The sequence below is a fragment of the Arachis hypogaea genome, chromosome 4 (assembly GCF_003086295.3).
Source record: "Arachis hypogaea cultivar Tifrunner chromosome 4, arahy.Tifrunner.gnm2.J5K5, whole genome shotgun sequence".
NCBI classification, from domain to species: Eukaryota; Viridiplantae; Streptophyta; class Magnoliopsida; order Fabales; family Fabaceae; genus Arachis; species Arachis hypogaea.
In genome coordinates this window covers 63,648,152-63,661,111 of record NC_092039.1, presented here as the reverse complement: position 1 = coordinate 63,661,111, position 12,960 = coordinate 63,648,152, and positions in this window count along the sequence as shown.

Here is a 12,960-nt window from a genome sequence, read left to right as displayed (position 1 = left end):
ATACCTCTATACCTCTCCCAGGCATTATAAAGGGATTCATTATCCTCTTGTTTAAAGCCTTGGATGTCCAGTCTTAACTGTGTCATCCTTTTTGGAGGGTAAAAATGATTCAGGAATTTGTCTGATAACTGTTTCCATGTCTTTATGCTTGCTGTAGGTTGGTTATTCAACCACCTTTTAGCTTGATCTTTTACAGCAAATGGAAACAGTAATAGTCTGTAGACATCCTGATCTACCTCTTTATCATGTACTGTGTCAGCAATTTGTAAAAACTGTGCCAGAAACTCAGTAGGTTCTTCCTGTGGAAGACCGGAATACTGGCAGTTTTGCTGCACTATGATAATGAGTTGAGGATTTAGTTCAAAGCTGCTTGCTTTGATGGGAGGTGTATAGATGCTACTCCCATATGCAGCTGTAATGGGGTTAGCATATGACCCCAGAGTCCTTTTGGACTGATTGATCCCACTTAAGTCCATAATGGACAAAAGGGAAATGATAATGATTGCAAAGAGATAAATTTTGTTTGTTTGTTTTTTTTTTTTTGAATTTACGAAAAAAAAAAGAATAACACAAAATAAAATTAAAATAAAAATTCGAAAATCAAAAAGAAAATAAGATCAAAGCAAATTGAGAACTGAATCATTGATTTAATTAAAAAGATTTTGAAAATAGCAATTAGAAAGATATGATTGAAAAATTTTATGAAAAAGATTTGATTTTGAAAAGAGGAAAGAGAAAAACACAAAAAGACACCAAACTTAAAATTTTTAGAAAATCAAACACAAATTTTCGAAAATTTTTAAGGGAAAAACACAAAGAGGACACCAAACTTAGAATTTTTATGAATCAAAAAGGGACTAAGAACATGCAAAATCGAAAATTAAAAAAAAAAAAAACAAAAGCATGCAACTGACACCAAACTTAAAATATGAAACTAGACTCAACTAAAAGACTCTAAACCACAAAAATAAAAAAGTCCTAATCTAAGCAACAAGATAAGCCGTCAGTTGTCCAAACTCAACAATCCCCGGCAACGGCGCCAAAAACTTGGTGCACGAAATTGCAATCACACTTTTGCAACTCCGCACAACTAACCAGCAAGTGCACTGGGTCGTCCAAGTAATACCTTGCGTGAGCAAGGGTCGATCCCACGGAGATTGTCGGCTTGAAGCAAGCTATGGTTATCTTGTAAATCTTAGTCAGGATATCAGAAATTATCAGGATTGTTTGTGAAAAGCAAAAGAACATGAAATGATTACTTGTTTTGCAGTAATGGGGAATAGGTTGAGGTTTGGAGATGCTCTATCTTCTGAATCCCTGCTTTCCTACTGTCTTCATCTTCAAACACGCAAGTCTCCTTCCATGGCAAGCTGTATGTAGGGTTTCACCGTTGTCAATGGCTACCTCCCATCCTCTCAGTGAAAACGATTGCATATGCTCTGTCACAGCACGCGGAATTCATCTGTCGGTTCTCAATCAGGCCGGAATAGAATCCAGTGATTCTTTTGCGTCTGTCACTAACGCCCCGCCTTCAGGAGTTTGAAGCTCGTCACAGTCATTCAATCATTGAATCCTACTCAGAATACCACAGACAAGGTTTAGACCTTCCGGATCCTCTTGAATGCCGCCATCAATTCTAGCTTATACCACGAAGATTCCGATTAAAGAATCCAAGAGATAACTACTTAATCTAAGGTAGAACGGAGGTGGTTGTCAGGCACACGTTCATAGTTGAGAATGATGATGATTGTCACGGATCATCACATTCATCCGGATTAAGAACAAGTATTATCTTAGAATGGAAGCAAGCATGATTGAATGAGAAACAGTAGTAATTGCATTAATCCATCAAGACACAGCAGAGCTCCTCACCCCCAACCATGGGGTTTAGAGACTCATGCCGTGGAAAGTACACACAGAAAACGTGTAAAGTGTCATGAGGTACAGATACAATGTCAAATGATCCTATTAATAGTAAACTAGTAGCCTAGGGTATACAGAAATGGGTAAATGACATAAAAATCCACTTCTGGGCCCACTTGGTGTGTGCTTGGGTTGAGAAATGAAGCATTTTCGTGTAGAGACCTTTTCTGGAGTTAAACGCCAGCTTTCATGCCAGTTTGGGCGTTTAACTCCAAGTTTTATGCCAGTTCCAGCGTTAAACGCTGGAATTTCTGAGGCCGAATTGCTACGCCGGTTTGGGCCATCAAATCTTGGGCAAAGTATGGACTATTATATATTGCTGGAAAGCCCAGGATGTCTACTTTCCAACGCCGTTGAGAGCGCGCCAATTGGGCTTCTGTAGCTCCAGAAAATCCACTTCGAGTGCAGGGAGGTCAGAATCCAACAGCATCTGCAGTCCTTTTTGGTCTCGGAATCAGATTTTTGCTCAGGACCCTCAATTTCAGCCAGAAAATACCTGAAATCACAGAAAAACACACAAACTCATAGTAAAGTCCAGAAAAGTGAATTTTAGCTAAAAACTAATAAAAATATACTAAAAACTAACTAGATTACACTAAAAACATACTAAAAACAATGCCAAAAAGCATACAAATTATCCGCTCATCACCAAGCAACTGAAATTCAAATAAGATAAAAAGAAGAGAATATACTATAAACTCCAAAATATCAATGAATATTAATTCTAATTAGATGAGCGGGACTTGTAGCTTTTTGCTTCTGAACAGTTTTGGCATCTCACTTTATCTCTTGAAGTTCATAATGATTGGCATCTATAGGAACTCAGAATTTTGGATAGTGTTATTGATTCTCCTAGTTAAGTATGTTGATTCTTGAACACAGCTACTTTTATGAGTCTTGGCCGTGGCCCTAAGCACTTTGTTTTCTAGTATTACCACTGAATACATAAATGCCACAGACACATGACTGGGTGAACCTTTTCAAAATGTGACTCAGCTTTCCTAAAGTCCCTAGTTAGAGGTGTCCAGAGCTCTTAAGCACACTCTTTTGCTTTGGATCACGACTTTAACCACTCAGTCTCAAGCTTTTCACTTGGACCTGCATGCCACAAGCACATGGTTAGGGACAGCTTGATTTAGCCGCTTAGGCTTGGATTTATTTCCTTGGGCCCTCCTATCCATTGATGCTCAAAGCCTTGGATCCTTTTTACCCTTGCCTTTTGGTTTTAAGGGCTATTAGCTTTTTCTTTTTCTTTCTCTTTTTTTTTTCGCAAATTTTTTTCGCAAGCTTTTGCTTTTTCACTGCTTTTTCTTGCTTCAAGAATCAAATTCATGATTTTTCAGATTATCAATAACATTTCTTTTTGTTCATCATTCTTTCAAGAGCCAACAATTTTAACATTCATAAACAATAAGATAAAAAATATGCACTGTTCAAGCATTCATTCAGAAAATAAAAAGTATTGTCACCATATCAATATAATTAAACTAATTTCAAGGATGAATTCGAAACTCATGTACTTCTTGTTCTTTTGTATTAAAACATTTTTCATTTAAGAGAGGTGAAGGATTTACGGAATTATTCATAGCCTTAAGACATAATTACTAAATACTAATGATCATGTAATGAAGACACAAACATAGACAAACCTATAGCATAAAAACTGAAAAACAGAGAAATAAGAACAAGGAATGAATCCACCTTAGTGATGGTGGCGCTTTCTTCTTGAAGAACCAATGATGTTCTTGAGCTCTTCTATGTCTCTTCCATGCCTTTGTTGCTCCTCCCTCATTGCTCTTTGATCTTCTCTAATCTCATGGAGAATGATGGAGTGCTCTTGATGTTCCACCCTTAATTGATCCATGTTATAACTCAAGTTTTCTAGAGAAGTGTTGAGTTGTTCCCAATAGTTTTTGGGAGGAAAGTGCATCCCTTGAGGCATCTCAGGAATACCTTGATGATGAGCTTCTTCATGCGTCTCTTGAGATCCATGAGTGGGCTCTCTTGTTTGCTCCATCCTATTCTTAGTGATGGGCTTGTCCTCTTCAATGAGGATGTCTCCATCTATAACAACTCCAGCCGAGTAGCATAGATGGCAAATGAGATGAAGAAAAGCTAGCCTTGCCAAAGTTGGGCTTTTCGACTATTTTGTAGAATTCAAGGGAGATGAATTCATGAACTTCTACTTCCTCTCCAATCATGATGCTATGAATCATGATGGCCCGATCCACAGTAACTTCGGATCGGTTGCTAGTGGGGATGATGGAACGTTGGATGAACTCCAACCATCCTCTAGCCATAGGCTTGAGGTCCAGTCTTCTTAATTAAATTGGCTTGCCTTTTGAGTCTCTTTTCCATTGAGCTCCTTCCACACATATGTCCATAAGGACTTGGACCTTTGATCAAAGTTGACCCTTCTAGTGTAGAGGCGTGCATCTTCTTGCATTACAGGCAAGTTGAAAGCTAACCTTACATTTTTCAGACTGAAATCTAAGTATTTCCCCCGAACCATTTTAAGATAATTCTTTGGATTCGGGTTCATACTTTGATCATGGTTCCTAGTGATCCATGCATTAGCATAGAACTCTTGAACCATTAAGATTCCAACTTGTTGAATGGGGTTGGTCAGAACTTCCCAACCTCTTCTTTGGATCTCATGTCAGATTTTCAGATACTTCTTTTTCTTGAGCTTGAAAGGGACCTCGGGGATCACCTTCTTCTTGGGCACAACTTCATAGAAGTGGTCTTGATGGGCTTTTGAGATGAATCTCTCCATCTCCCATGACTCGGAGGTGGAAGCTTTTGTCTTCCCTTTCCCTTTTCTAGAGGTTTCTCTGGCCTTAAGTTCCATCAATGGTTATGGAAAAACCAAAAAAGCTTTACTTTTACCACACCAAACTTAGAATATTGCTCGTCCTCGAGCAAAAGAAGAAAGAATAGAAGAAGAAGAAGAAGATATTCAGGAGTGGGAGAGGGGTTTGTGTTTCGGCCAAGGGGGAGAAGAGAGGGTTGTGTTATGTGAAAATGATGAAGAATAGAAGGGTTTATATAGAGGAGGAAGACGGTAGTAGGTTCGGTCATGAGGGTGGGTTTGGGTGGGAAAAAGGGATTTTGAATTTGAAGATAGGTGGGGTTCATGGGGAAGAGTGGTTGAGGTGATTGTGTGAATAAGAGAGAAGGTAAGTTGAGGTAGGTGGGGATCTTGTGGGGTCCACAGATCTTGAAGTGATCCTGTGGGTCCACAGATCCTGAGGTGTCAAGGATTTATCATCCCTGCACCAATTAGGCGTGTAGAGCGCCTCTGCATGCAATCCTGGCGTTTGACGCCAGATTGATGCTTGTTTATGGTGTTAAACGCCAGTTCTATGCTTATTTTGGGCGTTCAACGCCCATTTGTAGCATGTTTCTGGCGTTGAACGCCAGTTTTCCTCAGTGTATAATCCTGGCGTTTAAATGCCAGATTGCTGCATGTTTCTGGCGTTCAACGCCAGATTAATGCTCTGTTCTGGCGTTGAATGCTGATAAACCCATATTTATGATATAATTTGTGCTGAATTTAAGTGTTTTATTCAATCCTTCACCCACTTATGCATGTGAAATTGCATAGTTTTACCTTCCCTTCCTTATTATGAGATGTATGTGAAAAACATGTTTTCTAGGCTTTAAAAGTATTAATTTTAATTATCTTTTATTGCCATTCGATGTCGTGATTCATGTGTTGAGTAATTTCAGATCTTCTAAGGTAGGAATGACTTAAAGGATGAAAAGGAAACATGCGAAAATGGAAGAAAAGCATAAAACGGAGTTTTTGAAGAAACTGGCAGCGACGCGATCGCATGGGCGACGCGGCCGCATGCCAGCGCGAAATGGCAATGACGCGATCGCATGATTGATGCGATCGTGCGCCATAAGCGAAACGCATATGACGTGGACGCATGACTAAAGCGACCGTGTGACAAGGAAAATTCCACATGACGCGACAGCGTGAACCACGCGGACGCGTGACAGAGGTTATGAAGTGGGGGAATGCATCCGAAAGAAAAGGGAGCTAGCCAATTAGTTACTTTTCATAGTTTAGATGTAGTTTTAGTGAAAGAGGTTCTCTCCTCTCTCTTAGGATTTAGAAATTAGGATTTTTTAGAAATTAAGGATTTAATTCAACTCTTCATATTAGGTTCAATATTCCTTTATTTTGACCTCTCTTATACTTTGAGATACTTTAATGCTTTTATTTATGTTTGATTTATGTTGCCCAATTGGCTTATGAATATTTTCCATGTTAGATTTGACTGCTTTGAATGAATGTTATTTGAGGTATTCCAGATATTTATGATTTTAATTTAGCTTTCTACATTCTTGGCTTTGGTTAAGAAATCCGTAACTCTTGAGTTATCAAACTCAACGTGATCGATAATCGCTATCTTTGCTAATTAGCTTGAACTTCTATAATCCCAATCTTTATCTAGGAATTAACTAGGATTTGAGATCAAACTAATTAGCCACTTGACCTTCCTTCGCATCATAATTGATAAGGATAATTAGGATAGGACTTCCAATTTCTCGTACCTTGCCAAGAGTTTATTTTAAAGTCATTTATTTATTTTATTTGTCATTTATCATACTTGTTCCTCATTCTCAAAATCCCCAATTTAAAAAACTCATAACCAATAATAAGAACACACCTCCCTGCAATTCCTTGAGAAGACGACCCGAGGTTTAAATACTTCGGTTATCAATTTATTTAGTGGTTTGTTACTTGTGACAACCAAAACCTTTGTACAAAGGGATTTCTGTTGGTTCAGAATCTATACTTACAACGTGACTTTATAAAATTCTTTACTAGCAAAAATCCCGACGTCAAAATGGCACCGTTGCCAGGGACTTGCAACAGTGTGCCTTATTATTGGTTATTGTAAATATTTTTATTTTACTTGTTTAATTGTTTCTTCTTTCCCCCCATTTTTTTATTTCTGATATCTACTATGAATTCTCACCCCTCTCGCTTTGAGTTTGGTTCCAATTTTGCTGTAAGGAATGGAAGCTATAACAGGACTATGCATCACGGTCAAAGCAATCAAAGATGGATGGAGCCAAAAGGATCTGATCACCTGTTTAGGCAACAACACCTTCCTAGACATCATGGACAAAGACTATTCTACAATGCATACCATGCTGATAGATATGGTGGACCGCCTTGTAGCTACCAACAAGCCCTACCATATGCTCAGAGACCATCCTTTCAACACAACCTCAATCCACCATACTCACAAGCTCTTTTTCACCATTCGCCACCATATGATCCTTATCCACCCCAATGCCAATCCAATTATGGTAGCCATAAACTTGATAGCTACGATTTTAGGAAATTGCACAATCGGCAAAAATTCCTTCCGGCAAGTGCACCGGTTATCGTCAAGTAAAAACTCACAATAGAGTGAGGTCGAATCCCACAAGGATTGGTTGAATGAGCAATTCGGATTAGAAGTTTGTTCTAGTTGAGCGGAATCAAGATTTAGATGAGAATTGCGGAATCTTAAATTGCATGAATTAAAGAGCGAGAAGTTAAAGTGCTGAAATTAAAAGGGGATGGGGGTGATTGCATGAATTTAATTGCAGAATGTAAAGAGAAAGTGTAGATCAGAAATGGGGAATTCATTGGGTTTCAGGAGATATTGAGATCTCCAAATCAAAACATTTTTATCCCTTCCTCAACCAATGCATTCATTGAATTTTGCTTGGCAATCTTATATGATTGGATCCCAATTCCTTGGCTCACCAATTCTCTCTAAAAACAAACAAATTCCCAATCCCTTGGTTTAAATGTTCATAAGAAGAGATGATGCTCGATCACTGATTATACCACACAGTTTCATGAACCACAATTTGGTAGGATTACATGTCACAATATCCATCCAAACCCCAATCCAATTCACTGTGAGAAAACTTCTCCAGCATGAATCCTCCATTCCTTTCCCAAGGTTCCGAAGGATTCCAATTATGGATAGTCTCTTTCCCAAGACAACTAACCAATGGAATTAGATCGAGAAGCTTTCTAACAAAATTCAAGAGAAAAAATTGAAGAAGAAGATAAAAACTATGATTGATTCATTGAATTACAATAGAGCTCCCTAACCCAATGAAAGGGGTTTAGTGAGTCATAGCTCTGAATTCAATTACACAAAGTAAAACTAGAAAATGATCCAAAAGTCTCTAGTCCCCCCTCAAATGCAGAAACTAAGGCCTTTAAATAGGCTTCCTAAATTACAAAATGAAAATGAAATTAAAAGCAAATTACAGTCAAATGAAAATAAACTATTCTAGATGATTCTTGTGGCCTTGATTTGGTTTTGTTGATGGGCCTTGCTTGCTTGAAGGGTAGAGTGACATAATTGATCCAAAAAGGATAATGATCCATTAAACTACACTCAAACGTTGCACCCCCCTTTCTTGAGTCGTCACTTTGTTCTCTTGTCAACCTTGCCAATTTGATGCCAAATATAGACTATTATACCTCGTTGGAAAGCTATGGATGTCAGCTTTCTAACACAACTGGAAGCACCTCAATTGGATCTCTATAGCTCAAGTTATGCTTGATTGAAGGTGACAAGGTTGCTGGTTGGTTTGACAGCGTTTAAGCCAACGTTTAAGTCACTTAAACGTTCTCGAAAATGCCAATTTTGGGAGCTCAGTTGCATTGTCCACCCCATACTTCTATACATCGTTGGAAAGCTCTGGATGTCTACTTTCCAATGCAACTGGAAGCGCATCATTTGGAGTTCTACAACTCGAGTTATACTCCATGGAAGGTGAAGAGGTCAGCTGGCCTGATTGCATGTTGGTACTATGCTCTTCTATGCACATTACGGGGCTGTTTTCTCCCTGAATTTTTAGTATCCACCATGCATGCCATATATGCTTGGAAAGCTCTAGATGTCTTCTTTCCAATGCATTTTGAATCACCTCATTTGGAGTTTTGTAGCTCAAGTTATTTATGTTTGAAGAAGGCATGGTCAAGCTGTTCCATATAACACGTTTAAGCTCCAGTTTAAGCTTAAACTGGAGCTTAAACGCTGGCACTCCCTGGAGGCACAAGCTCGAGCACGTTTAAGCTCCAGTTTAAGCTTAAACTGGAGCTTAAACGCTGGCACTCCCTGGAGGCACAAGCTCGAGCACGTTTAAGCTCCAGTTTAAGCTTAAACTGGAGCTTAAACGTTGGAAGCATCCTGGAGCAATTCCCTTCCTGGCATTTAAGTTCCAGTTTAAGCTTAAACTGGAACTTAAACGCCACAAATGATATCCAGGCTTCCTTCATTGATTTTTGTTGCTTCTTTGCCTAGCCTCTTCTTCCTTGAAATCATCCAAACAACTGCATCAAAGTCTTGCTAAAATTCATGAGAATTCTTCCATTCATAGCATTCAAGGAATATAACTAAAAACTCATGGAATTTGCATCAAAATCTTCATGTTTGAATGATTTAAGACAAGCATGACTATTTGGCCCAAATGATTACTTAAGGCTCAAGAAAATGCATAAAACAACTAAAAATAAAAGAAAAAGGCTAGTGAAACTAGCCTAAGATGCCTTGGCATCAAATTACGCCCAAGAACCACCACTCCCCCATACACCATGTCCATATCCATCAAACCAAGAATCACAGGTTCGCTTCGAAGAATCAGTCAACCAATTTAATGCAACCCTTCATCAACTGGAGCAAGCGATAAATTAATTATCTTCCAGACGTTCGGACACTCAACAGACTCCTATGGCTTCATGTGGAGAATCTAATGAAGAATGTATTGTGAATTAGACACGAGAAGCTCCAGTGGACAGTATAGAGCATAACTTCGTACTGGAACAAGTAAAGGAAGCTGTCATTGTAGAAGAAGAAGAGTTGGTTGAAGATTTAGGAGATGCTGAACCTCCGCAGGAATACAGAGTTGTAGAGAATTCCGTCGAAGACGTTGCAATTAATGTTAAGGAGGATAGTGCACAACCCCCAAAGCAGGTATCTTATGAGGAACTGGACGGAGTGATCCAAGACTCAAGTTTTCTTGATGATGATAGTCATCACTCGAGTTCTCCTGGTAATGCACTTGCATCCGCAAGTGAATTCTTTGAGACAGAAGAATCATCCCCAAGTGAATATGAAGATGATGCAGAGGTTGACTTTTCTCAACCTCCCAATTATGACTCAAGTGATGAAGAAGATATTGGTGACATTGATCAAGACATGGTTGAATTGGAAGAAGATTGCCCAGAAGTGGAGGAATTCACTGAATACCACAAGGGAGTAGAGCTTGCAGAACCACTAGAAACACCTATCCCAAGGCCATTACTGCCCAACACAGATTTCAAGTGGGTAAAATCCTTGACTTTCACTTTTATTTTTCCACTTGAATATGGTTTACTTGAGACAGATGGCCAGCTTAGAGCTCTTTGCGGCTTTAAAAGCAAACGGGAAATGACCCGCACTCAGAGCTGGTGCACAAGACTTAATAAGGTTTCACACTTCAATTTGAGGTGCAAGAATTAGTGTCAAGCTCAATTGGAAGGATCTCGAAGTCTGTTTGGTCACTGCAATGAGGATTCAGATCACTCATCACCCGGCTGGAAAGATACAGATCAAGACAAAAACAGGTGTAAAAATAGAATTTGGGATCCTGGAATCTATTCCGACAGTCATCACCCGGGGAGCCTGAAAATATGTTTGAAGCTTCTCAGAAGCTTTACATGCCTAGTTTGGGACCCTGGAGGATGCTGGCATTCCAAACACTGGTAGAGATTTCTGGACGAATTCAAGCACAAGCCACCCTAGTAGGAGGCTCATCAAATGTCCAACTTAAGGACTTTAACTAAAAGTGCTAGGTGGGAGACAACCCACCATGGTATGATTGTCCCTTTTTCAGTTTTTATTATTAGTCTGTTTTGTTCACTTTTGAATTTGGTTTGAACCTGAATTTGTGCATAACATTCACTGCATTCTGCATTCTGCATACTGCATAAAAAAAATTTTGGTGAGAGCATGCAACGTGACAGCGTCGCTGACGCGTCCGCGTCACAAATGCTTCAAAAGAATAGGAAAGTGAACAGAGAGTCACGCTGAAGCGAGGCTGGAGGCGTGCCCGTAACAAAACTGTCCCACGAGACTGCGTGCCACCACGCGATCGCCTCTCTTGCGAAATGACATCCCACTTGTCCGCATCACTCACGCGAACGCCTGAGCTAGATATCGAAGTAAAGATCCAACGCCCAGAAAGTTGGGCTGGAATCGTGCGGCTATTGCGCGTTTAGCACCAACACGCCATTGCGTCACTTACACAACACCCATCCCACGCGAAGGCGTGAGCGACGTGATTGCGTCGCGCGGATATTTTGAACCCCAAACCAAACAGAGAGTTACGCTGAAACGAGGCAAGAATTGTGCGTTTAGCACAAATTCTATCGACCCGATCGCGTGCCTCATGCGACTGCGTCACTCGTCCCTTTTACCCATTCCATGCGATTGTGTCCTCCACGCGATCGCGTCAACCTTTTTGCATCTATGTCACGCGATCACGCACCTCACGCGTTCACGTGGACTCCCGATCACTAACCCCAAGTCACGCGAAACCTACCCTTCGCGCGACCCAAACCCTACCCCTCTCTCTCTCTAACCTCTGCAACTCTCTCTCTCTCTCTCAAACAACCACTTCCGCCACCACACACGACCACCGCCGCACCTCCGATGACTACCCCGACTCAACCGAACCACCCCCTTCTCTCTTTTCCTTCTCTTTCTTCTTTTCCCCTTCTCTCACTCTCACCCACCCCCATACCCCATCGCCGCACAACATTTGCCGCCACTGCCTCTTGTGGACGAAATTGTGATTCGTACTCTTTATTGTTGTATGGAATTAATTCCCCGATAATGGCTCCAAAAACTTGGTCCTCAATATCATGGTGTCTAAAATTTAATTCACAACTTCGCACAACTAACCAGCAAGTGCACTGGGTCGTCCAAGTAATACCTTAAGTGAGTAAGGGTCTATCCCACGGAGATTGTTGGTATGAAGCAAGCTATGGTCATCTTGTAAATCCCAGTCAGGCGGATTTAACTAATTTAAGAGATTATTGGTTTAAATATGATTAATAAAATAAATAGAAAATAAAGGTAAAGTTACTCATGAAATCCAATGGTGGGAATTTCGGATAGGTGCATGGAGGTGCTGTGTTCCTTCTGAATCTCTGCTTTCCTGCTAATCCTCCTTAATCCTTTCCATGGCAAGCTGTATGTAGGGAATCACTATTGTCAATGGCTACATCCCATCCTCTCAGTGAAAATGGTCCAAATGCTCTGTCACAGCACGGCTAATCATCTGTCGGTTCTCAATCAGGTTGGAATAGAATCCAGTAATTCTTTTGCGTCTGTCACTAACGCCCAGCCTTCAGGAGTTTGAAGCTCATCACATTCATTCAATCCCGGAATCCTACTCGGAATACCATAGACAAGGTTAGACTTTCCGGATTCCCATGAATGCCGCCATCAATTCTAACTTATACCACGAAGATTCTGATCAAGGAATCCAAGAGATATGCGCCTGGCCTAAGGTAGAACGAAAGTGGTTGTCAGTCACACGTGTTCATAGGTGAGAATGATGATGAGTGTCACGGATCATCACATTCATCAAGTTGAAGTGCAACGAATATCTTAGAACAGGAATAAGGAGATTTGAATAGAAAATAGTAGTAATTGCATTGAAACTCGAGGTACAGCAGAGCTCCACACCCTTAATCTATGTTGTGTAGAAACTCCACTATTGAAAATACATAAGTGGTAAAGGTTCAGGCATGGCCGAATGGCCAGCCCCCATGAAGGTCTAAGGACTAGGCGTCCAGAGATAGCTAATACACTAGTAAAAAGTCCTATTTATAATAAACTAGCTGCTAGGGTTTACAGAAGTAAGTAATTGATGCATAAATCCACTTACAGGGCCCACTTGGTGTATGTTTGGGCAGAGCTTGAATGTTTCACGAGCTAAGGCTTATCTTGGAGTTGA